The sequence below is a fragment of the Anomaloglossus baeobatrachus genome, chromosome 2, assembly GCF_048569485.1.
Source record: "Anomaloglossus baeobatrachus isolate aAnoBae1 chromosome 2, aAnoBae1.hap1, whole genome shotgun sequence".
Taxonomy (NCBI): Eukaryota; Metazoa; Chordata; class Amphibia; order Anura; family Aromobatidae; genus Anomaloglossus; species Anomaloglossus baeobatrachus.
Window position 1 is genome coordinate 51,768,540 of NC_134354.1, and position 27,738 is coordinate 51,796,277.

Below are 27,738 nucleotides of genomic sequence, written 5' to 3' on the forward strand. Positions count from 1 at the left end.
TGAGAATCCTTTTGGTGTCTTAAGGGGTAGGAACTTGACCACTATCTTACAGAGGCACACAGCGACTTGGTACAGAATTAACTTAAACTGCATGTACATACATCTTTTTCAGGAGGTCATGCTCCATAATCCACCTAAAAAGCACTAAATAAATGCTTAAAAAGAATGACCATATGTGCTGCAGTGTAAGGAGGTGGACTGGTTAATGTCGTGCTCCTTTCCCTGAAGATACCAATCGAATTATTGAAGTCTATATTATGTCTTGCATCATTGTAATTAAGGTGCCCTTTGAACCTTGATATGTAGTCATGTCATATTTTATTTATTTAGTCATGAGCGAGCACTAAAATGCTCAAGTTCTCATTACTTGACTTGAACGGGCCCAACGCTTGGACCCACTTGATTCAAGTAACGAGTATAATGGAAGTCTATGGTGGAACTGGAGCATTTGTCTAGCAGACCCTGCTAGAGGGCAGGGGAGGCCAGAAAAATGCATGGGGAAGATGACTGAATGCATCTCTCACTCCCAGTTCTCTGATGGGAAGTAAAAAATTATATATAATTAAAAAAGAGTGGGGTTCCCTATTTTGAATAATGAACCAAGATAAAGTAGACAGTTGTGGGCTATTATTATCAGCTGATAAGCTACAAAGTGATTGGGCACTTCCCAGCCTAAAAATTGCAGCCCGCAGCCATCCCAGAATTGGTGCATTACATGAGCTACACCAATTCTGGCGCTTTGCCCGAATTTCCGATTGATCTCATGCATTGGCAATAGGGGTAATAGGTTAATGGATTTGATGTCAGCTGTGTAATGTTAGATGACATCAAACCCAGGTGTACATAATGGATAGGCATCTATCAGACACCACCATTACTAACCATGTATATGTAAAGTAAAAAAAACACAAACAACAGGGGAAACAATATTTTATTTTAGTAAAGACTCCCCAACACGTTCACTCATTCACCAATTTATTAAAAAAAAAATCTACAATTCAGGACTCCAACTCCGGCGACTGTGAATAGCATTAATTTACAGCTATTCACAGGTACAGAGTTACTTCAATACTCATCAGAGATGCTGGGTCTCACTGAGCGCAGCATCGAGCCGGAAGCTCTGATCATGAGCGTTGTCATCATACTGAGTTTCTGTGAATAGCTGTACTACACTGCTAACAGTAAGAAAAAGAATGAGTTGGGTTGTACACATCACCAACAAATAGTAAAAAATCAAGTATTTATTGAACTACATTAAAAGGGAAATTACAAAAAAAATTTAAATCATGTGCATTAGGGCATCTACAGCGTTTCGGACCACAAAAAAAATATTAAAAACAGTCCTTAGTCAGTAAGGACTGTTTTTAATGTTATGTTTGTGGCCCAAAACGCGTTAGTGCCCTAATAATGCACACAATTTAAATTTTGTTTTTGTAATTTCTCTTTTAATGTAGTTCAATAAATACTTGACTTTTTACAATTTGTTGGTTCTGTGTCCAACCCAACCCATTCTTCTTCCTACTGCCTGCATCTTTCCAGACTTAGCCTGTCTGGTGGACACTTTGCACCTGAAGTCCTGGAGCACGCCTGTGGCAGGTTAGCTAAAAACATTTTTTTCTCATGCTTTACTGCTAACCACCGACTCCTGAGTTGGAGTCCTGGATCATGGATTCTGTCGAAACTAATGGGAACATTTTTTTTTTTATAAATTGGTGAACAAGAGAAAGTGTGGGTGAGTCTTTATTAAAATAAACTATTTTTTTCCTGTGTCTGTGTGTTTTTTTTTTATACTTTACACTTACATAGTAAGTAATGGGGCTATCATAGACAGTCACATGACCGAAAGTCTGGGATCATGCGCATGAATCCGAAGTCCAGCGTCGTACGCAGTGGCAGCAGAGAGGTAAGCACGGCCATCCTCTGACGCGGTGCATTAATTAACATGTTACCATGCCCACAGGGACGTGCTTACAGACTAAGGGGGCTAACTAGTCAAGGAAACTAATGCCCTTGCGACTAGTCCCTGGCCTCGTTAGCATATCATAAAGGATCTTTAGAAATACTTTTTCTAAAGATCTATTTTTCTATGCTACAAGATACAGGGACACTTAAGGGTGCTTTACACGCTGCGACATCGCTAACGATATATCGTCGGGGTCACGGTGTTTGTGACGCACATCTGGCATCGTTAGCGACATCGCAGCGTGTGGCAGCTAGGAGCGACGATCGCAAAAACGGCAAAAATCTTTGATCATCGACACGTCGCTCCTTTTCATAATATTGGTGATTGTGCATGTCGCTGGTTGTTCGTCGTTCCTGCGGCATGACACATCGCTATGTGTGACACCGCAGGAGCGACGAACATCTCCTTACCTGCGTCCACCAGCAATGAGGAAGGAAGGAGGTGGGCGGCATCTCCGCCCCTCCTCTTCTATTGGACATCCGTTTTGTGACGTCGCTGTGATGCCGAATGCACCTCCCCCTTGAAGGAGGGTTTGTTCGGCAGCAACAGCGACGTCGCAGAAAAGGTATGTGCGTGTGATGCTGCCGTAGCGATAATGTTTGCTATGGCAGCGATCACCACATATCGTAACAACGACGGGGGTGGGTGCTATCGCTCACGACATCGCTAGCGATGTCGCAGTGTGTAAAGCACCCTTAAGGCTAAGGACACACATCCGGCTTTTCTCCCGTTTGTCGGATCCGGCACGCTCCCGTACAGTGTATATAGTACAGTGGCTGCGCTGCAACCTCCTGGTCACATGCTCCGGTCACAAATCCATCTTTTCTTCAATTTGTCAGATCCGGCGCACTCCCGTACAGTGTATAAAGTACAGTGGCTGCGCGTCAAGCTCCGGTTATGTGTCATGTGTCCTTAGCCTAAGGCAGGGATTAGCATTATGCACCCAGAACTGCTCGTGGTTCTGGGTGTATATTGCACCTGACAGGTTCCCTTTAAAGACTGAAAATAGTTACTTTACGTATTATACTTTTTCTTGAAAACAGTATAAGTTTAACATTACTTCTTTTTGTATTCCTCATAATGAAGGACACATTCACCATTGAGCTTCTGGAGATTGTTTAAAATTACAAAACATACTAAATGCATTCTCAGGGGCATTAATTGAATTAGTTGCTCCAGTAACTATCTATGGGACATTATAGTTGAGCCCGGGATGTGTCTAATTAGCCAAACAAATTGAATGAATGAAACGTAAGAGAATCATGTTTGGCTTACCCAGGGAAATCTTAATTACATAATTTACTTTGAAAACTAATTGAATCTTTATGGAAATATACTTTCTTTGTTTGCATTCGAAATACCTTAGCGCTAGTGTGACTAATGTTCACTAGAGTTCAATTAATAACGCCTACAGTTTCGAAATGAAAAATATTATAGACTTATTGGGTGTTTGTAATTCCTTGGCTGCAATTAAAAAATGCAAATTGTCTTTTGGCCTTTTTAGACATTTTTAGATTTATAGTTTTTTACACTGTGTGCATACATTTAGATAAAATATTTAATGAAGCTGTAAACATCTATTTTTGTATATTAATTCTGCTCTCTTTCCCATCCACCTGACGCCCAACACAATTTGTGTTGCGTATTCGGCACAACTATAGCAGTGAATCATTGCCAACATATCTTCCATAGACACATTTGAATTGGCTACCATATTCATCACAGTGGACATCATGCCTTCTTTAAGGATTCTAATCCTATGCAAACCCTTTGAGAGAAGAATGGGTCAAAGTTTAGTCTTGGAGATCGTAGGAAACCCCTTTAGTTGTTTTCTCTCTTTGATAGCTTGAGTTGTTTGCCATCAGATCAGTTAACCAAACCAGTGCTGATCAGCATGAGCTTTGGGTGAACTACTGCAGATATAAAAAAAAAACCTTTCCCAGCTGTAATGTAAGGATAGTGATGGGATCATCAGACTGCAGGCCAGCAAACACAGCATGCCAACACACGTTACGCTAGCTGTCACATCACCGTACACCGGGCCGGGGTACTTTTTACCCACCTTCTGGTCCTGGAAGGAAGGACTTTAGCAGAGACCTTCCAAGATGACAATAGCGGGGTGGCTGGTGGCTGGGTATATGTGTTGCCCAGGGCTATGGGGTACTTGGTCCCGGGCCGTATATTTACGGGGGATGCTACATGTGATCCTCAGTCTTTTTTTCTGTACTATTGCTGGGGAAGACTTTGTCTTTATCTTGTCTTACTTTGTCTTTGAACGTTTGATGCCTACCATGATGGAGCAAAGCAACACGAAATGCTTGCCAAGGCAAATTACGGAAGCCATGATCCGATGTGGTATACATTTTCAGGAACATCCAGAGCCAAGAGAAAAAAAAAGAAAGCGCTGCTATATTTGTCCAGCAAAGAAGGAAAGGAAATCTGAGCGTTTTTGGTACTACTTGTGGACAAAATGTCTTCCGAAAAAAAAATAAGTGAAAATTGTTGGGGTAATCAGTAATGTTGAAAAGGAAAGTTTTTGAAAAGAAATATTCTTGCACCATGTTTACTACAACTTTTATATAAAAAAAATTAGTTATATATATATATATATATATATATATATATATATATATAAGATTTATATAGAATGCATACATTGGGCATTTTAAGCCAGTGTAATTACTTTTTTTTTGTGTTATGCACATAATTATAATGTTTTGAAATATTCACATCTCAAACAAACTTTGAAAAGTATTTCTATTTGAGTTACTCCATGTTATTTGCACACAGGCCTAAAAGGCCCCAGGTATGTGAAAGTGTAGATTTATATGGTTGCGCGTTCTAGGATTAATAAATAAATGTAAAGCGCTACCCCTTTAAAGTCATTTGTGTAATTCATGGGTTCTTTTTCGTTAAACTGTTGTGATAGAGTAACACACCACAGTGGTTGATACACAAGAACCCCAAAATGGACCGCAACCTCAAGACTAAAGGCTACTTTACATGCAACGACATCGCCAGCAATGTCGCTCGTGAAAGCACCCTCCCCCTTCGTTTGTGCGTCATGGGCAAATCGCTGCCCGTGGCGCACAATATCGGTTGGACGCATCACACATACTTACCTTCCTAGCGACATCGCTGTGGGCGGCGAACAACCTCTTTTTTAAGGGGGAGGTTTATGCGCCGTCACAGCAATGTCACACAGCGGCCCGCCAATAGAAGCGGAGGGGCGAAGACCAGCCGCATTCACGTCACTCCCACCTCGTTGCCGGAGGATGCAGGTACGGTGCTGTTTGTCGTTCCTGCGGTGTCACATTTAGCGATGTGTGCTGTCGCAGGAACGACGAACAACCTGCGTCCAGCACCGGAAATAATATTTGGGAAAGGAACGACGTGTCAACGATCAACGATTAGGTGAGTATTTTTGCTCGTTAGCGGTCGCTCGTAGGTGTCACACGCAACGATAAGGCCGGATGTGCGTTACGAATTCCACGACCCCAGCGATATCTCGTTAGCGATGTCGTTGCGTGTAAAGCGGCCTTAAGTTATAATAAGAATGAAAGAATTTTCCAGCAACTCCAGGAGAATAATGGAATAAAATCAATTTCTTTATTTAATGATTAAAATCTTCCATCAGTACAAAGGCAAAAATATATGGAGGCAAATAAGACAGAGGAGCAATTTCCTACGCGTTTCGACCTATGAAGGTCTTAATCATTGGCATTCCATGATTAAGACCTTCATAGGTTGAAACGCGTAGAAAATTGCTCCTCTGTCTTATTTGCCTCCATATATTTTTGCCTTTGTACTGATGGAAGATTTTAATCATTAAATAAAGAAATCAATTTTATTCCATTATTCTCCTGGAGTTGCTGGAAAATTCTTCCATTCCTTCACGTGATTTCCACCCGGGTCAGGGTGTTTCCATGCACCGGAGGTAAGATCAGGAGTGAAGAGGGGTGAGCTGAATTTCTCCATTTTTTGTTAAGTTATAATACCCTGATAGGACCTTTGTAAAAATGCCCCTTGTTACGTTCGCATGATTACGTTTAATAATAACAATAGTTTGCTTGAGTTCAGCACAGTAATGTACTAAGACTATTTGTCCAATAAACCATATGTGTTTATCATTTACTGCAACTCTGTTGCAACATTTAAATACAAGTTTATGGACAGAAGGCATTAAATCACGAGAGCTGTCTACATTTGTACATTTTGTATCTTCTCAGCTGCAGTTTTGGATGGATGCTTGAATACGTAGATGGTTTAATGCGAGCGGGAGAATAAGTTCTTCTAAGAAATGATACACTTCTCCAAAAAAACAGTTGATAAGAAGGGACAAAATGAAGGAACCTATCCAGTTGCCATGTGTTTTTTATTTTGATGACATGATACCGTAGAAATTTTTAACATTATGACAAATTGAAAGAAAAAATGCATTCTAGAATCACGAAAATAGAAGAATTTAAAAGGTTAAACATTGTTTAATTTTTTTATTTCATAAATCAATAGTACACATGAAAATAAGAAACTTTATAATGTATCTTATCAGACAAATCTGCTTCTTTCTCTACAAGAATTGATCATTGATCAGTCATTACCAAAATTCTCAATTCTGAGATAAAATCTGTATTCAGTGAAGACTTTCACATTACTGAGATAGGAGATGGCAATGTTACTTAGATTTTTTGCTCGGGGCTTGACATGACATTTGATAAGTTGTGAGGGATGACTACATTTAAAGGGATACTATCACCAGATTTGGTGACTGTAACCTGCGGCCAGAATACAAATTGGTTTTGTACAATCAGCAAAACTTGCTGGGAAACTCTACTACTTAAACACAAAGGGGCGTGGCTACAGAGCAGCTGCAGCTGACATGCACTGCTGGGAAGCTGCTAGCAGCAAAACTGACATTAACTTTTTAAGCACCAAAAGAAATGATACAACATTTAAGTGTAGAGCCCCAGATAGGAATGAGACTTGACCGTGACAATTTGTCCATTCATTCTTCTTTTAATTACAAGACATTTGCCAGTGCTGAAAAATAGCCCTACACCATGATGTTCTCACTTCAAAACTTCACTGTTGTATGGTGCTTTTTGGTTGACATGCAGTGCCTTTTGGCATCCAATTATGGTGGGTATTATAGCATCAAAAGAGTTCAATTTTGGACTCATCTGACCATACTACAGTCTCCCACTATTTCACAGGCTTGTCTAAAAGTAACTGAGCATACTTTAAATGCGCTTAAACATGCTTTTTGTTCAGCAATGGAGTCTTGCATGGTGAGCGTGCATACTTATTGTTTTCTTTGAAATAATTATACCTGCTGATTCCAGGTCTTTCTGTAGCTCTCCACGGGTGGTCTTTGGCTCTTGGAAAACTCTTCTGATAATTCTTTGCACTCATCTGTCTGAAGTCTTGTGGGGTGCACCTAGTCATGGTCGATTTATCGTGAAATGATGCTCTTTCCACTTCTGCATTATTCCCTCAACAATGATCACTGGAACATTCAGTAGTTTAGAAATTCTTCTGTAATCAATGCCATCAGTATGTTTTGTAATAATAAGGTTGCAAAGGTCTAGAGATTGTGCACTGATTTTACCCATCATGAGATGTTTCTTGTGTAGCACCTTGGTAATGAGACACCTTTTTATAGGCCATCAGTTAAATCAGGTAATGTTATTTTTCACTAAGTGGCAGAATTGCTTTGTAATCCAATATATGAAGCTGAGTGTATGTATGTATGTATGTATGTATTTATGTATGTATGTGTGTGTGTTTGTCTGAGTGTTGTAAGTATGTCCGCTAATGAATCTGCACCGTCACATGTACAATCACAAAATTTTGGACAGACAACCCATTTGACATGGAGAACGTCATTGACTATGTTTTGAGGGGACATTTTAACTCTGTGCTTTACAATTATTCACCAAAAAAACTGCCTCTATTAAAGTAAATGGCCACAATGCAGCCAGAACTTCAGAAGAATGTGCAGCCATGCCCTTGAATGGAAGGTTGGCATGTCACAATGCAGCCAGGGAAAGAGACAGAGACAGACAGACACAGACCGACAAAGTGACAGGGAAAGGGACAGACAGGGAAAGAGACAGACAGGGAGAGACAGACAGGGAAAGAGACAGACAGGGAAAGATAGAGACCGACACACAGAGAGACAGACACAGACAAAGAGACAGACACAGACAAAGAGAGACACAGGGAAGGAGACAGACAGTGACAGAGACAGACATGGAAAGAGATAGGCAGACAGGGAAAGAGATAGAGAGACACAGGGAAAAAGAAAGAGAGACAGACAGAGGCAAACAGAGACAGACAGGGAAAAAGACAGACAAAGACAGAGAGAGAGAGACAGACAGGGAAAGAGACAGACAGACAAACAAAGAGATAGATAGAAACAGAGAGGGAGACAGAGAGGGAGACAGACAGAGACTGGGAGAGAAACAGAGAGACAGTTACTATCCCGGGCAACGCTGGGTGCTACAGCTAGTTACTGATAGATTTCAGCTGGTGTCATGATTTTCCATGTCTCGTTGCACCTTTCTTCATGTGTTCAATACTTTTTCATTGCGTCATGTCTCATTTTTACACTACTAAATGTATGGCCATTTTTTTAATTATCATTATTTTTCTATTATATTTATATATTTCTTTCATTTGGTTTAATTTATAGTATTTACACAAAAAATGAAAACATAAGGAGAGAAAGGACTTTTTTACAGCAGTCTCTAAAATTTGATTGGTTCTCTTAAAGATCAAATAATTTGGGAGCAAAACCAATCAGGTTATGTCACTGTAGTCTGTACAGAGCTTGTTAGTAAGATTAGAATTCGAGTGTTGGGACACAATCAGTAGCAGAATAATGGATATATTGTATATATACATCAGATGTTTAAAATGGAAATGTGAACATATATTTAGGGGTACTTTGCACGCTGTGACATCGCTAGAGATCTCGTTAGCGATGTGAAATGCTAGATCGCAAGTGCGATCTTTCGAGATCGCACATACGTAAAATGACCTATGTGCGATCTCGAAAGATTGCACTTGTAACGAAATCACTAGCGATGTCGCAGCGTGCAAAGTACCCCTTACAGTTGGTGGTTCCGAAGTGGTTAAGTTCAAATTTTTAATGACAGGATGGCAAAAACAACTTGCTATTAAGAAGTTTGCTATGAAGATGAAATATTCCTTTTTGGTCCATTGCTATCAACAAAACAATGATCAAGATTTTGCACTGGTTTTAACTGAGGCCTTTGGGCCATAACCCAAGATGGTAGAAGGTTTGCAAACCATGTCTTCATATGAATGGCCAAAAGAACTAGGAATGTTTAGTTTGCAAAAGAGAAGGCTGAGAGGAGACTTAATAGCGGTCTACAAATATCTGAAAGGTAGTCACAGTGCAGAGGGATCTACCCTATTCTCATTAGCACAAGGAAGTACAAGAAGCAATGGGATGAAACTAAAAGGAAGGAGATTCAGATTAGACATTAGGAACAACTTTCTGACAGTGAGGGCAGTCAGGGAGTGCAACAGGAGACCACGGGAGGTTGTGAGGGCAGTCACAGAGGGGAATAGGTGACCATGGGAGGTAGTAAGGGCAGTCAGAGAGTGGAACAGGCAACCACGGGGGGTAGTGAGGGCAGTCACAGAGTGGAACAGGCAACCACGGGAGGTAGTGAAGGCAGTCAGAGAGGGGAATAGGTTACCACGGGGGGTAGTGCGGGTAATCAGAGAGTGGAACAAGCTGACACAGGAGGTAATGAGGGTAGTCAGAGAGTGGAATAGGCGACCACGGGAGGTAGAGTCCTCTCCATCAATAGAAATCTTCAAGCGGAAACTGGTTAAACATATAGCTGGAATGATTTAGGAAAACCTGCACTCGCAGGGGGTTGGAGCAGATGGTCCTTGAAGTCCCTTCCAACTCCACTGTTGTATGATTCTATGATCTTAAAAAAAAGTTTCAACACTTGTTCTTAATTGTAAATTGAAAAAGAATTTCCTTAATTACACATTTTGCTTATACAGGATAAAAATAATACAAATTACATGCTGTAGTATATGTGCCCGAAAATAATGCCCTAAACAATGATGACTCAACCTGTAAAAAATATGTTTTCAATTCTATGAATGACAGATAACAATGGAAGGAAAATACGTATTAAAATATCTTGGTTCTTTAAGCCAACATTCTTCATGCCCCATTCATTGGCTTCTCCAATCGTTTATTTATTGGTGTATGGTATGTTTTAGTTGTTATTATCCAAACATTAAACTCATCTGTTAGTTATACAGAAAATATACACAAATACATCTGCAGAATTGGGAGAATCGGCCAACCCCACTTACTGATAGATCCAGCCATGTGCATGCACGGGTCAGCGGCAGCAGCTGGGACATTGGATGTTATTTGATGCTTTGCCTTAAGAAGTTGCCTCTACAGCTGTTTATACTAATTCAGAACCTTATATTATGTAGGATCGAGATTTATGTGTTTTCCTATTAAAGTCGTTAGCAAACATAGAGCAAAGTTCTCATAGATGAAGCTTAATCCGAGAGGAAATGTGAAACTAAGCCGATGCTTCATCATAAAGGTTGAATCCAGAATGTTTCCACTACTACGAAAAAGTCTATATATACAGCAGGGCTTTTTTGTAATGAAAAATTGGGAACCGTAAAGAATGGTGACACCTTTGAGAACATTTTTATAATTTAAATGCATGCATTTTGGGCTAAGTAATTTTTGCAATTACCTTTTGTTCAATTTTTTTTTTGCACCGATTGGCTTTTGTTCATGCCATTTGTTTCCCTGCACATTGCTGGCTGCAGAATGAGTTACTTAAGAATCAATCAGTGAGCTCGTTATTTCTCTGAGCACTCCCAAGTAATGTCACAGCTGTCTCTCTGCATTATGAGACAAATGACAGATTCAGGGCTAAAGAGTAGAGATGAGCGAACTGGTCGCGGTTCGGCTCGAGGTCGGTTCGCCGAACGGAGGTCCCGTTCGAGTTTGGTTCGTCGAATGTTCGACGAACCGAACTCGAACCGCATAGGAAACAATAGCAGGCATTCACAAACACATAAAAACACCTAGAAAACACCCTCAAAGGTGTCCAAAAGGTGACAAACAACTCACAACACAACACAAACACATGGGAAAGTGACAAGAACAAATTCTCATGCGAAAACAAAAGAGCTGGACAAGGAAAAAGAGGAGGAGACACAGATATAGGCATGACACGCCCTTCTAAAATCATGTAAAACACCGCAAGGTGACTCCAAGCGGAGTCTCCCTTTTTTCCAAAAATTGGGCCCCACACACACCCACCCATTCAGTGGCAGCACTTGTGCCCTAGTTGTACACTTCACAGCTAGATTTGCATCAAGCACATTCAAAAATACGCCATTCTTAACTGTCCCCAGGATGACACCGGGGTAGGTAGCAAAGTCTTTGCTGAACCATGACTTGTTCATCTTGGCTCCTTTTAAAAAACAATGTAGGCAAGGGTTACTCCAAGCGGAGTCTCCCTTTTTTCCAAAAATTGGGCCACACAGACACCCCATCAGTGGCAGCACTTGTGCCCTAGTTGCAAACAGGATGTTTTGATTTGCATCAAGCACATTCAAAAATACGCCATAATTAACTGTCCCCAGGATGACACTGGGGTAGATAGCAAAGTCTTTCCTGATCCCAGCTCTGTTCATCTTGGATGATTTTTAAAAAACACAGCAAGCAAGGGTTACTCAAAGCGAAGTCTCCCTTTTTTTCCAAAAATTGTGCCCCACACACACCCACCCATTTAGTGGCAGCACTTTCGCCCTAGTTGTACACTTCACAGCTAGATTTGCATCAAGCACATTCAAAAATACGCCATAATTAACCGTCCCCAGGATGACACCGGGGTAGGTAGCAAAGTCTTTCCTGATCCCAGCTCTGTTCATCTTGGATCATTTTTAAAAAACACAGCAAGCAAGGGTTACTCCAAGCGAAGTCTCCCTTTTTTTCCAAAAATTGTGCCCCACACACACACACCCATTCAGTGGCAGCACTTGTGCCCTAGTTGCAAACAGGATGTTTTGATTTGCATCAAGCACATTCCAAATCCACAAGCATTTACTCTCCCCAAGATGACACAGGGGTAGTAAATTCCTTGTGGATCCATGACTTGTTCATTTTGATGAACGTTAGTCTGTCCACATTGTCACTGGACAGACGCGTGCGCTTATCTGTCAGGACACATCCAGCAGCACTGAAGACACGTTCAGAGACAACGCTGGCAGCTGGACACGACAAAATCTCCAAGGCGTAACTGGATAGCTCTGGTCATTTTTCAAGATTTGAAGCCCAAAATGAGCAAGGCTCCATTTGCAAAGTCATGGCATCGATGTTCATTTGAAGATACTCCTGTATCATCCTCTCCAGCCGTTGACTATGTGTTAGACTTATTGTCTCTGTTGGCCTTGCAAAGGAGGGTCTAAAAAAATTATGAAAAGATTCCATAAAATTGCTGTTACCAGCACCAGATACGGTGCTACTGGTACGGGTAGACTGTTGAAGATGACGAGACCGTCCCATGTTTGTCAAGTTACAACTGGGAGAATCACTATCTGCACCTGCACGGTTGTTTGGTGGAAAAGCCGAGCTAAGATCGAGTAACAGCTTCTGCTGATACTCCTGCATATGTGCGTCCCTTTCTATGGCTGGAATTATGTCACAAAATTTGGACTTATACCGGGGATCTAATAGTGTGGCAAGCCAGTAGTCATCATCACTTCTAATTTTGACAATACGAGGGTCATGTTGGAGGTAGTGCAGCAAGAAAGCACTCATGTGTCTTGCGCAGCCATGCGGACCAAGTCCACGCTGTGTTTGTGGCATAGAGGTGCTAACCGTTCTTTCTTCCTCTGATATCTCCCCCCAACCTCTTTCAACTGAAATTTGACCAAGGTCTCCCTCATCCGCTGAGTCTTCCATGTCCATGGACAGTTCGTCCTCCATTTCTTCATGTTCTCCTGCCCCTTCCTCAACATTTCGCCTGCTACCATGCGCCCTTGTTGATCCCTGTCCCCCATGGTCCCATGCCTGCCCCATTGGTGATGATGAACGTCTGGACCTTGGAGATGTTGTTATGTCTTGCGCATATGAATCCTCCTGTAGTGCCTCCCCTTCCTGTTGTCCCACCCCCTGACTCCGAATAGTGTTTAGCGTGTGCTCCAGCATGAAAATGACTGGATTTGTCATGCTGATAATGGCATTGTCAGCGCTAAACATATTCGTCGCCATGTCGAAACTGTGCAGAAGGGTGCATAGGTCCTTGATCTGAGACCACTCCATCAGGGTGATCTTCCCCACCTCTGCATCTCGTTGGCCCAGGCTATACATCATGACGTATTGCACCAGGGCTCGGCGGTGCTGTCACAGTCGCTGTAACATGTGGAGAGTCGAATTCCAGCGTGTCGCCACATCACATTTCAGGCGATGAACCGGCAGGCCGAAAGACTTCTGGAGCGATGCAAGTTGCTCAGCTGCGGCGCTTGAACGGCAGAAGTGAGCAGACAGTTTTCATGCCCTGGTCAGAAGGCCATCTAGGCCGGGATAGTGTGTTAAAAATTGCTGGACAACAAGGTTCAACACGTGAGCCATACAAGGTACGTGTGTCACCTTGCCCAGGCGAAGGGCCGCACCCAGGTTTGCAGCATTGTCGCACACGGCCTTACCAGGCTACAGGTTGAGTGCAGACAACCATTTATTAAAGTCGGAGCGCAGAGCTGACCACAACTCCTCAGCTGTGTGACTCTTATTCCCAAGACATGTCAAGCTAAAGACCGCCTGATGACGTTGCGCTCTGCTGCCAGCATAGTAATGAGGGGTGCGTGATTCCTTCTGCGCAGTGAGAATGCTGGTGGCCTGACCAGGCAGGCTTGGGGCGGAGGTGGAGGACACAGATGAGGTGGAGGAGGCAGAAGCAGTGGCGGAACCTGGACAGACAGAGGATTGACACACAAGTCGTGGGGACGGCAAGACTTGTGCAGCAGACCCTTCACCATCTATCACCATAGTTACCCAGTGCCCAGTCAGCGACATGTAACGTCCCTGTCCATGCTTACTGGTCCAAGTATCGGTGGTAAAATGCACCCGTTCACACACAGAGTTTCTCAAGGAAGCGGTGATGTTGTGTGCGACATGCTGGTGTAGCGCGGGCACACCTTTCTTAGAGAAGTAGTGGCGACTGGGCATCTGGTACTGGGGCACAGCGACAGACATAAGGTCCCTAAAATCCTGTGTGTCCACCAGGCAGAAAGGCAGCATTTCGGTAGCCAAGAGCTTACAGAGGGATAAAGTCAACCTCTTAGCTTTGTCATGGGTCGCAGGAAATGGCCTTTTATTTGTCCACATCTGAGGGACAGAGATCTGGCTGCTGTGTGTAGACGGTGTTGAGTAGGGTGTCCCTGGAAAAATGCAGGTTTGTGAGGAAAGTGCAGTCGGAGACATGATGTTGCCTTCATCCAACGTTGGTGCTATCGATGTCTGAGTGAGCTGTACACACGCACTTGTTTCCCCTTCCAAACCAACTGACGACCTACCAAACAAACTGCCTGTTGCGGTTACAGTGGTGGAAGTTGTGCGTGGAAAACCAGGTGTGACAGCTGTCCCCACAGTCCTAGAAGATGAAGAGCGCGCGGATGCACTGGAAGGGGAAGGCCGTGGATGGTTCGCTCCGCTAGGCCGCATTGCAGCACGGTGAGCTTCCCACTGGGACCTATGATATTTATTCATGTGACGATTCATGGAAGAAGTTGTCAAACTGCTGAGGTTTTGACCTCTACTAACAGAATCACGACAAATTTTACACATCGCATAATTTGGGCGATCTTTTTCTATGTCAAAAAAGGACCAGGCTAGGCAAGGCTTAGAGGGCATGCGACCTGCTGAACCCCCCCGACTAAAGCTCAGAGCCAGAGTGGTGGCTGATGATGCAGTTGTAGATGTGCTACCAGTGCTCCGACTCTATCCAGGAAGGCGCAAGGTAACTTCGTCGTCGGTTGCATCCTCCTCCACCGCCTCTGTTGACCTCCTCGAGTGCCTGACTGTGGGTTGACAGTAGGTGGGATCTAGAACTTCCTCATCAATTGTTGTGTTTGCACTCCCCTCACCCTCAGACCGAGCCTCTTCTTGCCCTGACCGAATATTTAAGTTGTCATCACAATCTGGTATCTGTGTCTCATCGTCATCAGTATGTTCCTCATTGTCTATAACCACAGGTGTTACAGTTTGTGACAAAGGGTCAACATTATGCTCTGAAACTTGGTCCTCACGGCCTGAATCAGAGTCACAAAGGTTCTGGGCATCACTGCAGACCATTTCCTGTTCTGTACTCACTGTAGCTTGGGAGCAGACCTCTGATTCCCAGGCTATAGTGTGACTGAACAGCTCTGCAGACTCAGCCACCTCAGTTCCACCATACTGTGCAGGGCGGATGGAGACTTCAGAGCTGGGAGAAAGCAAGTTTGATTGGGATGACAACTCAGAGGACTGGTGTTTTTTGGATGCGGTAGTTGAGGTGGCTGAGATGGCACTTGTTGGACCACTTGAGATCCATTCAAGCATTTTCCTTTTTTGGCCATCATCTACCTTTGTTCCTGTTGTTCGTGTCCGTAAAAAAGGGAGCACATCGGATTGTCTACGGTATGTAGTAGACATCTTACTTTTGCTGGTAGATGGTCTATCTTCAGCAGATGATAATGGAGCTTTGCCACCTTCCCCACGGACAAACCCTTTTTTTCCTTTTCCAACATGCCTCTTCCCCTTTCCACCAGCATCTGTCATTTTGCCACTCATGTTGATTGCGACAAGATTGTGCACTTAAAATGTGGTAGTAAAAATTGAGAGGTGGTGTATATTGCAGCGGTGGTCTAGCTTTATTAACAGCAGAAAAATAAAGAATAATTATCCCTGACAATGCAACTACGGCCCTAAAACTGGCAGCATAAATTGCTAGTATAATGGCTTAGTAACAATGAGTTTTAGTGTGCAATGCAGGCAGACGTGCTGCAAATATCTTTGCACTAGTGGGACTATACAGAAGTCCAATAGCCACGTTTAGGATGCCACTAAGTTCTCTCAGTGTTTGCTAGTATAATGGCTTAGTAACAATGAGTTGGAGTGTGCAATGCAGGCAGACGTGCTGCAAATATCTTTGCACTAGTGGGACTATACAGCAGTCCAACAGCCACGTTTAGGATGCCACTAAGTTCACTCCGTGTTTGCTAGTATAATGGCTTAGTAACAATGAGTTTTAGTGTGCAATGCAGGCAGATGTGCTGCAAATATCTTTGCACTACTGGGGCAATACAGCAGTCCAACAGCCACGTTTAGGATGCCACTAAGTTCACTCAGTGTTTGCTAGTATAATGGCTTAGTAACAATGAGTTGGAGTGTGCAATGCAGGCAGACGTGCTGCAAATATCTTTGCACTACTGGGGCAATACAGAAGTCCAACAGCCACGTTTAGGATGCCACTAAGTTAACTCAGTGTTTGCTAGTATAATTGTGGCGCCCCAGGACCTGGTCGCCACAACAGCATTGCCCTCCCAAAGGGTTAATGCTGAGCCTGGAGGTAATTGGGAGATCTATTGGCCAGTAAGTTAACACCCAACACAGTTCTCCCTCCGGCCAGCAGAGGGAGCTCTGAACCTGGAACTTCAGGGAGCGTTCCTTAAGTCTGGCTGAAGGGAGGAAGTGGTAGTTAGTCTGGAGACAGGAGTGAAAGAGGACAGACGCAGAGTAGTGCTGCCTTGTGAAACTGGGGCCTAGAGCTGGGATAGCTTGGCCCAGTGAAGCAAGGGGAGCAGCGAGGCACAGCAGAGACTCGGACATCGGAGTCTGTAGTTGCCAGGGCATAAAATCCATCCCTGGTAGCTGAATCCGGAGGGCAGGAGAGCTGCAAGCCCCCTGGCCCAGAAAGTAAACTGAGGGTACAGCTGCATCCCAAGGGCCCGGTGTGGACTCCAGCAGAGAAGCACCAGAGAGGGCCTGCGCAGTCTACCCCACAGAAAAAGGGACGAACCACCAGTCCCAGCAGCAGGAGGGCAATTGCAAACCCAAAGTGCAGTGTCCTAAAACAACAAAGAAAGATTAAGGAGTAGGCCTCATACTCAACTGGCCAAAGATCACCCCAGGCACCTCCAGGCCGGCCGGATCATCTGTACCATCTGTGACGGTCTCCCTGGACTAAACTTCTGCCGAGTAAAAGAGGAGAAGGTAAAGAGACTACCGTTTGTGCCTGTTTCTTTCATTGCTTGTCGGCCCTGCACCGTGTTAGTCACACAACACCATAGACTTCCACGAGCACCAACTGTGTCCCGGGGCACCGCTCCACCTGTGGGGAGCAGTACCACCATCGCTGCCACTTCATCACCCCGGAGGCCTTACACAGCAGCGGCGGCTCAATAGCCGCAGACCACAGGTGGCGTCACAAACACAATCATTAACAAGCAAGCCACATATTCTACTGACACCCACCAGGGCCACGGAGCGGGGCCCAGCCACCACTGACTACCACCGGACTAGTCCAGCCCGGCACTGGGTGTCCCATAGCCCTGGGGTGGGCGAGTCAACTTTGGCGTCACGAACAGGATTTCGTGCCTGGTCCCACCGGGTACTGTGCGCCTGAAGAATTGCACTTAAAAGACTGTGTTACTACGTGTTTCATTGTTTGAAAACTGCCGCCGCCATTAGCCTCGCTGAGCGCAGGAAGAAGGGGGGCGTGCCTGACAAAGAGCGCGAAGGGAGCGCGCCATCAGAGCAGAGCGCTGTTAACCCCGCGCGACCCAGAAGGAAATTTGAAACGTGAACGGAGCCTGGTAAGGTTCACTAAGGGGGAAGAAGATGTCCGACTCAGAGGGAGAGCAGGTGGCTGCCATAGCCCGAGACGCCGCAGCACCAGCCGAAGCAATCCCAGTCGCCGTCGCCCCAGCCCCCGCTGCAGCGCCGGTAATGCCGATCACAATGCCGTACATCCCGGGAGCAGAATGGCTACCGCAGTACTCCGGGGAGTCCCATACCTTGAGTGACTTCAGGGAAAGCCTGCACAGCTTGTTCCGGGTGTATCCTCTGACTGAGAGCCAGAAGGTGGGCATATTAATGGGACAGCTAGCCGGCGCAGCCCAGCGTGAAGTGAAGTCCTGGCCTGATACAGATAAAGGGACAGTAACCCAGATATTGGCCAAGCTAAAGAGTACTTTTGACACCCGCACCGCAGCAGAGATAAAGATGAGATTCTTTGGGTGCAAGCAACGGGCCACAGACAGCATAAGGGACTATGCCTTAAACTTGCAGGAGGCCCTGAAAGCAGTTAAACAGGTGGACCCAGAGAGTGTACGTGAGGAACACAAACTCCTAACTGAGCAGTTCATAGAGGGTCTCCTGTCAGATGCCCACAGGACCCAGCTGCGTATCATGGTCCTGCAGAACCCTGCTCTGGACTTTGCAAAGTTTAAGGACCAGGCCATCCGGGTACTGAGAGAATCTACACCGAGTGACCCAGTACCCCTCCGGCCTCTTGCTATCACGTACCCCGGGGTGGTGCCTGCAACCCGAGCCGCTGCAGGGGCTGAGGCGCAGTCCCTGGATAAGGACCCCACTGCAGAGCTCAGACAGCAGGTCCAGGAGCTGACCAAGACTGTAGCTGCCCTGGCCAAGACCGTGCAGTCTCTACAAGTGACCCCATCGCCTGCAAGACTCGAGTTGGCCTCCAGCCCAGATGACGTCCCCTGGATGTGACAGAGGAGGATTCCGCCGACCCGAGGCAGAGACACAGACCGGTATGATTCAACGGGACAACCGATCTGCCGCCGCTGCAGCCAGGCGGGCCACATTGCACGACGCTGTCCTTTAAATGGGCCGAGCCTGGGGCCAGGAGCCAACCCCCAGGTGTGAGGAAGCCCGGCTCGACCCCCAGCCGCAGCAAGTATGTGGGAGGACGCCCGGTCCTTCCTATTGTGCTGGATGGGATCCCTTTGAATGCCCTCCTGGATATGGGGTCCCAGGTAACAACCATCCCCTACAAACTGTACAAAAGATATTGGGCTGATTCAGACATTGACCATGGCCCAGATGATGATTTAACAATTGTGGCCAGTAATGGTCAGCCCTTACCCCAAATTGGGTACAAAGAAGTAACCATTAAAGTGGGGCGGGTAGAATTGCCATGTCAGGGGATGATAATTGTAGATATTGATCGCAAAGAATCTGAACCACTGCTAACCATTGGTACAAATGTGATAGAAAATTGTATTGCCGAAGTGATAATTTTGTTGCAACAGGCGTCTGAAACCGCCAGCTCCGGGCAGCAGCGTGCCCTACAGAGGGAGATCAGAGCCCTGATGAGGAGGCAGCAGGTAGAGCTGGCCGGAGGAGAAATTGGCAGTGTGAGGGTAAGTGACCCCCTCCCCATTGCAATACCCCCAAGAAGTGAAATGTTGATATGGTGTCGGGCAGCAATAGGCCTCAAGGGTCAGGATTACCATGCCTTGGTAGAACCGGTGTATTCAGACAGTAGGCCTGGAGTCCTGGTAGCCAGAGGGGTAGCAGACGTCCGCAAGGGGAGAGTGCCCGTCCGTGTCCTGAATTGTGGGGAGGAGGAGGCCAAATTGCCCCGGTACGCCACTGTAGCAAAACTGTACACTGTCAGCAACAATACCATCAAAGCAGTGGAACCCTTGATCCCGTCCGACCAGGCGGAAGACAATGGCTCCAAGGGGCAGCTGGAAGACTGGTGTCAAAAATTACATGTGGGCACCGACTCCACCCCCTCACACCAAAAGCATGGGGTTTACCGGGTGGTACAGGAGTACGAGCGGGTCTTCAGCAAACACCCCCTAGATTTTGGGCAAGTGAAAGGGGTTAAACATCAAATCCCCACGGGTGATCATCATCCCATTAAAGAGAGATACCGTCCTGTGCCCCCCGCACAGTATCAGCGTGCCAAAGAAATGTTGCGGGAAATGAAGGAGGCTGGGGTTATCAGAGATAGTTGTAGGCCCTGGGCAGCTCCCCTAGTGCTCGTAAAGAAAAAAGATGGTACAATGAGAATGTGCGTAGATTACAGGCAAATTAACCGCATTACACATAAAGATGCTTATCCACTGCCCAGAATAGAGGAGTCACTAACAGCCTTAAAGTCAGCTAACTATTTCTCCACCTTGGATCTCACCAGTGGGTATTGGCAGGTTCCCGAGGCAGAGGCGGACAAGGAGAAGACTGCATTCACGACACCAATGGGCCTCTGTGAGTTCAACTGTATGCCATTCGGGCTCTGCAACGCCCCAGGGACATTCCAAAGGTTGATGGAGTGCTGCTTGGGCCACCACAACTTTGAAACCGTGCTATTGTACCTGGATGACGTCATAGTCTACTCCAAGACTTATGAAGACCACCTGAGGCACTTAGCAGAAGTGTTTGAGTCCTTGTCGAAATATGGCCTGAAGATAAAGCCGTCCAAGTGTCACCTCTTGAAGCCAAAGGTACAGTACCTGGGTCATGTGGTCAGCGCAGAAGGTGTGGCACCTGATCCGGAGAAAGTCACCGTAATCAAGGACTGGCCAAGACCCACCACGGTAAAGGAGGTGCGGCAGTTCCTTGGGCTGGTGGGCTACTACCGAAGGTTCATTGATGGTTTCACCAAGGTAGCAGCACCCCTTCAAGATCTCCTGGTGGGCCAGCCAAAGCAGGCTAAGAAGCAGAGCCCTCCATTTGAATGGAGCAGCCAACTAGAAACATCCTTTGTCCGGCTGAAAGGGGCTCTCACGGGAGAAGAGATTCTGGCCTACCCTGACTACAGCCAGCCGTTTGTACTGTACACAGATGCCAGCAACATGGGACTGGGAGCAGTTCTGTCCCAGGTACAGGGAGGCAGAGAGAGGGTGATAGCATACGCCAGTAGGAAGCTTCGGCCCACAGAAAGGAATCCAGAAAACTACAGTTCCTTCAAGCTGGAGTTCCTCGCTATTGTTTGGGCAGTGACTGAACGCTTCAAGCACTATCTGGCGTCGGCCAAGTTCACCATCTTCACGGACAACAATCCGTTGACACACCTGGCAACAGCCAAGTTAGGTGCGTTGGAACAGCGATGGATGGCCCGGCTGTCTAACTTTGACTTTACCATCAAGTATCGGGCTGGCAAGAAGAATAACAATGCTGATGCGCTGTCCAGAATGCCTCACTTACCCGAATCTGGAGAAGACCTGGATGAACTCGAAGAGATAGAGTTACCGGCTTTCCATCATCAGGGTGTTTCCCAGTGTGAGCATGCTGTGGGAGTGAAGCGCTCGAGCCAACACGAGGTCTCGGTTAACCCATTACTCCACCATAATTGGGAAGAGACACAGAACGGTGACCCGGCTGTGCGATTGGTCAAAGAAAAGCTAGCACAAGCTGAGACTCATCTTGGCCCAGATGCTCCAGAAGAAGCCCAGCAGTTGTGGACAGAGAGGGGACGACTGTTCACCTACCAAGGCAAGCTCTGCAAGAGATATGTCAACTGGCGAACAAATGAACTTGTCTGGCAGATAGTGGTTCCGCAGAGGGATGCTCCAATGGTCCTAGCAGCTTATCATGATAACGCAGGACACTTCGGGTGGAAGAAGTTGGAGGCCCTACTCCGTGATCGGTTCTATTGGGTGCACATGAGAAAGATGATCGAGAAGTGGTGCAGAGACTGTGGCCCGTGTAACCTGAGGCGGAAGGATGATGCCAGCCAAAGGTCTCCCCTACAGCCAATTGTCACGAAGCAGCCCCTGGAGTTGGTGGCCCTGGACCACGTGAAGTTAACACCAAGCCGGTCAGGCTATGTGTACGCCCTCACCATTGTGGACCATTACTCTCGTTTCCTGGTAGTAGTGCCTGTGAAGGACCAGACAGCCAGAACAGCAGCTAGAGCGTTCCAGGCATCCTTTTGTCGACCTCACGGTTATCCGGAAAGGGTACTGACTGATCAAGGTCCTGCATTCGAGGCCGAAGTGTTCCAGGAGTTCTGTAACATGTACGGCTGTAAGAAAATCCGAACCACACCGTACCACCCCCAAACCAATGGACTGTGCGAGAAAATGAACCATGTGGTTATTGATATGCTGAAGACCCTACCTCTGGAAGAAAGGAACCAATGGCCGGAGAAGTTGCCAGATCTGGTAGACCTGTACAACCATATCCCAGTAAATTCGACCAACTGCAGCCCCGCTTACCTGATGCGAGCCAGACCTGGCAAGTTGCCTGTAGACTTTGAGATGGGGACTGTGTCGCCTGAGGCGGTTCAAGAAATAGAGGATTGGGATACAGAACGACAGCAGCGGTACCGTAAGGTCCAGGAATGCGTAGAGAGGAGCCTGTCTCAAGCAAGAACGAGACAAGAGCAGCATTACAATCAAACAGCCCCAGCAACTCCCTTAGCACCTAGAGAACAAGTCCTCAAGAAGAAGCGGAGGACGCATAAATTGGATGATCAGTGGGAAAACGAGCCCTACACCATTATCCCCTCCAACTTTGACAATAGTAAGGTATGCCTCATAAGCAAGGATGAAGGCAAGACCTATCAAGCAATTTCTCGAGACCGCCTGAAAGCGTGCCCTGAACGGTGCAGAATCCAAAGAGAAATGGAAAAAGTACAAGGAAGTCCCCAAAGTCAAGAGAAAAAGGAAGAGATGATCCAAACCATCCTTGGAAAATTCCCCAAAACTTGGACCCGAATAAACAATGCCATAGTGGTACCAGTTTTGACGTTTCCGCAGTTGGTCGAGCCAGAAACAGAAAAGATTCCGGATCCACCTAAAGAACCGTCCGCTCCCACACGAGATGACACGCCAGCAGTGGAACAGGAGGATCAACCCCCTGTCAGTGGTGAACCTGTCATACCCTTGGCGACTCTTAGACCACATAGGCAACCATCACGCTTACCTATCGGGGTTAGGCCCACCTGTAGTGCTGAGGTAGAAGACACACCAAGTAGTCAGGGGCAAACATCAGAGCTACGCAGGTCCCAACGCAGCACTTGGGGACAACCCCCTCCAAGGTATAGAGAGTCAACTGTATAAGGGAAAAAGAAGGAGTACTTATTAGAATGTACATAGTTATGCAAAATGTCTGTAATGTTGAGTACAAAATGTTTTTCTTTTCCTTTAATTGCGAAAATGGACAATTGGGCCACTGGACTATGGGTGGCCAACACCTAAATTGTTCATAGTTAGCACCAGTGTGCTCAACACCCCTGAAGAAAAACCCGTCCGGCGTGCATAGAGTGGGGTCATCAATGCTCTGACGCACGCCCAGAGCCTACGTTGGGGGTTTGATCGCGGCGGGTCCCCCATGGAGCAGTGTAATGGACACCCGGCAGGGAGCCACACTGGACTCTTATAGTAATGTTTAAGTTTGTAACGTTAAAGTATTTGCGCCTCCCATAATGGGATGAAATGTTCTAACATGTCATGTTTGTTTCTACAGTCCGGGAGTACTGAATTTAACTAAGGGGGAGTGTGGCGCCCCAGGACCTGGTCGCCACAACAGCATTGCCCTCCCAAAGGGTTAATGCTGAGCCTGGAGGTAATTGGGAGATCTATTGGCCAGTAAGTTAACACCCAACACAGTTCTCCCTCCGGCCAGCAGAGGGAGCTCTGAACCTGGAACTTCAGGGAGCATTCCTTAAGTCTGGCTGAAGGGAGGAAGTGGTAGTTAGTCTGGAGACAGGAGTGAAAGAGGACAGACGCAGAGTAGTGCTGCCTTGTGAAACTGGGGCCTAGAGCTGGGATAGCTTGGCCCAGTGAAGCAAGGGGAGCAGCGAGGCACAGCAGAGACTCGGACATCGGAGTCTGTAGTTGCCAGGGCATAAAATCCATCCCTGGTAGCTGAATCCGGAGGGCAGGAGAGCTGCAAGCCCCCTGGCCCAAAAAGTAAACTGAGGGTACAGCTGCATCCCAAGGGCCCGGTGTGGACTCCAGCAGAGAAGCACCAGAGAGGGCCTGCGCAGTCTACCCCACAGAAAAAGGGACGAACCACCAGTCCCAGCAGCAGGAGGGCAATTGCAAACCCAAAGTGCAGTGTCCTAAAACAACAAAGAAAGATTAAGGAGTAGGCCTCATACTCAACTGGCCAAAGATCACCCCAGGCACCTCCAGGCCGGCCGGATCATCTGTACCATCTGTGACGGTCTCCCTGGACTAAACTTCTGCCGAGTAAAAGAGGAGAAGGTAAAGAGACTACCGTTTGTGCCTGTTTCTTTCATTGCTTGTCGGCCCTGCACCGTGTTAGTCACACAACACCATAGACTTCCACGAGCACCAACTGTGTCCCGGGGCACCGCTCCACCTGTGGGGAGCAGTACCACCATCACTGCCACTTCATCACCCCGGAGGCCTTACACAGCAGCGGCGGCTCAATAGCCGCAGACCACAGGTGGCGTCACAAACACAACCATTAACAAGCAAGCCACATATTCTACTGACACCCACCAGGGCCACGGAGCCGGGCCCAGCCACCACTGACTACCCCCGGACTAGTCTAGCCCGGCACTGGGAGTCCCATAGCCCTGGGGTGGGCGAGTCATAATGGCTTAGTAACAATGAGTTTTAGTGTGCAATGCAGGCAGACGTGCTGCAAATATCTTTGCACTAGTGGGACTATACAGCAGTCCAACAGCCACGTTTAGGATGCCACTAAGTTCACTCAGTGTTTGCTAGTATAATGGCTTAGTAACTATCAGTTTGAGTGTGCAATGCAGGCAGACGTGCTGCAAATATCTTTGCACTACTGGGGCAATACAGCAGTCTAACAGCAACGTTTAGGATGCCACTAAGTTCACTCAGTGTTTGCTAGTATAATGGCTTAGTAACAATGAGTTGGAGTGTACAATGCAGGCAGACGTGCTGCAAATATCTTTGCACTAGTGGGACTATACAGAAGTCCAATAGCCACGTATAGGATGCCACTAAGTTCACTCAGTGTTTGCTAGTATAATGGCTTAGTAACAATGAGTTGGAGTGTGCAAAGGCCAGGAGGGTACAGTGGCAGAGTTGTGGGGCTCTGGGTAGAGGAAAGGAAACCTGCCTTTCTATCCCTCCTAATCGGGAAATGCAGCAAGGAAATCCCTGACCTTAGCTACACAGACGCTGTCATCTTGTGTAGATGTTAAACTCTGTTTTCAGGACCTGTCACCTATGGCTCTGACCCTGCCGATATCAGCCCTTAAAAGGACTGATAGAAAGTGCTATCCCTAAGCTGTACAGCGCTGTGTATGGAGCCTACACAGCAGTATCGGTGATAGGAGCTGCGCCAGTGATGTCTGACACCAAGGACGCAGAATGCAGATAATGGTGTGCTGGAGGAAAATGTCCGGTTTTATAATGCAGGGACATGTGACATGGACATCCTATCACACATGCCGTTGCTTCTCTGGCTAAAAGTCCACTTAGCTGTGTGTGTGTCTGGGATTGGCTGACATGCTGGCCTGCCCCACTACACGCGCTCGCTTAGGGAAGGAAGACAAGGAAAAAAAGAAAATTGCGATCGCCATTATACATACAGCAGTGATCTGAATGCGCTGTTCCCGCACACTATACACTGAAATGTCATAATAGTGTGAGTCACAGAGTGACTTACACTATTACAGCGGAAAGCCAGCTAGGAATTACCTGTTTTTTTGCTGCTAGAATCGTTCTCGAACGTATCTAGAACTATCGAGCTTTAGCAAAAAAGCTCGCGTTCTAGTTCGATCTAGAACAGCCCCCAAAATCACTCGAGCCGCGAACTGGAGAACCTCGAACCTCGAACCGCGCTCAACTCTACTAAAGAGTCATTTCCATGCAAGACTCTCAAATTTAAATGTTGTTTCCTTTCTTTCAGCGGTCTAAGGGTTAACGTCAGTTTTGCGTTCCAGTAGCATCAGACTCTTGGACTCAGGTGTTTCCAATTTGGGACCACTCTCAGTCCCTATATATACCCTCTGCTCCCAGTAGAGGGTGCCAGTTATTCTCATTTATTTGGATGCTTGGCCTGGAGGTGGAAGGAGCTGGTGGAGCAATGATTGCACATTGCTGTTTAGGCTGCAGTGCTGGTTCTAACTGCCGCTATCTGTTGTTGTTTTCGCCCTGTCTGTCTTTCTTCCCCTGGTGCGTATTAGTGCAGCAGTGGGGCTAGCATCCCTCATCTGCCAGCTCACTAGCCAGGGCTATTACATATTCTGCCAGGGTCTCAGTATCCTGTTTGACGACAGGTGTGGAACCTGTATAGGGACTGGTCAGGAGTGCAGGGTACAGCTGCAGGTGAGTGAAGGAAGTGTCCCATCTTACCGCTCATTAGTGCAAGGGCCCACGATTGTTGTAAGGTCCCCTGTGTATCCTTTCTTGTATTGTGTATCACATTGTACGTCATACTTCCATTGTCACTAGCATGACAACTGATTCATGACCACATTAAATTTCAGCTCAACTTTGATGTGGTCTGAGGTCATAGTTCAGACAGAACAGAGTTAAAAACTCCAGAGCAGAAAGAGCTCACTGAAGAATTCTAGGTTAACTCTTTCTGCAGTCAGCAATGTACCCACAAATAAATAACCCATAGAGGAGAAATAGTGTAAAAAAATTTTCTAAAACCCAATTGCAAGAATAACTTTTTAGGCCAAAACACATACATTTAAAGACAAAAAAATGTGCAAGAAGGTGTCCATTTACTTTAACATTTCTGATGACATGTTGGGTAACATAATGAACCATAAAAATATCTAATATACATTAATATAAAAAACTGCTCAAAAACCTTGTTTGTGTTAAGTGCATCCAAAGGCTGAATATAACATTCTTCATGACACAATGAGTGATATGACATAAACAAATTAACTGAATCAGTAAATTTGCCGTGAAATTCTCAAAACAGAAAATTTTAAAATCTGCCCCCATTTTTGTGTTTGTGGCTCTATTTCTATGCCATTTCTACAACCTTTGATTTCCATCACCAAGCAATAAGGATGTGACCAAAGAGGACTGGTTTTCCTTTATGGTTAGAGTGCCCCTTTAAATTTATATACAAATGTGCCCTTTTTTTACCTTTCCTATTGATTCAGCATTTCATGGGAATAAGTGGCAAAAGGTGAGCAGATTTAAAAATAAAATCAATTTTATGATATTCTGTCAGAAGATGTTTATGCTATAAATTTCTCTATGGAGGTGTACCGCCCTCGTGTCAGCGGCCGAGCCGCTCGGATCCGGAACCGCGGTGGCTCGAGGGGTATCCGGACTCAGGGATTTCTGCGGACACACGAATTTAAAAAGGGGGATTATGTACAGGGGATTAGGAAGTTCGTGATGCCACCCACGGTGCGTGGTAAGGTGGAGTACCACCGCTGCTGTTGATGAGCCCGGTGGTGGTGGTATGACAGCAAGGTGTTTAACCCCTCCGTGGGTAGGGGGTTCTGCCCCCGGTCCCAGTGATGGCAGTGGAGGGGTGTTGTTGGGAAAGGAAAGGGTTTCTGAGTACTCACTCAGTCCAAGAATACTGACACCGACAGCTTGTAAACCAGAATTCTGAGCACCGCTGCAGCAAGGAGGGAGCACGCTTGGATCTGTGCCTTTGGTGTTGCGTGTTAGCCTGCGATCTTTTCCGTGGCACCTTGTTCACTGTTTGGACCCTATAGTGTGGAACTAATCGGGTCCCGCTCACCTGTATGGCTAACTGAGTGAGCTTGCTCTCAGGGTTCACGCTTGGGATTTGATGG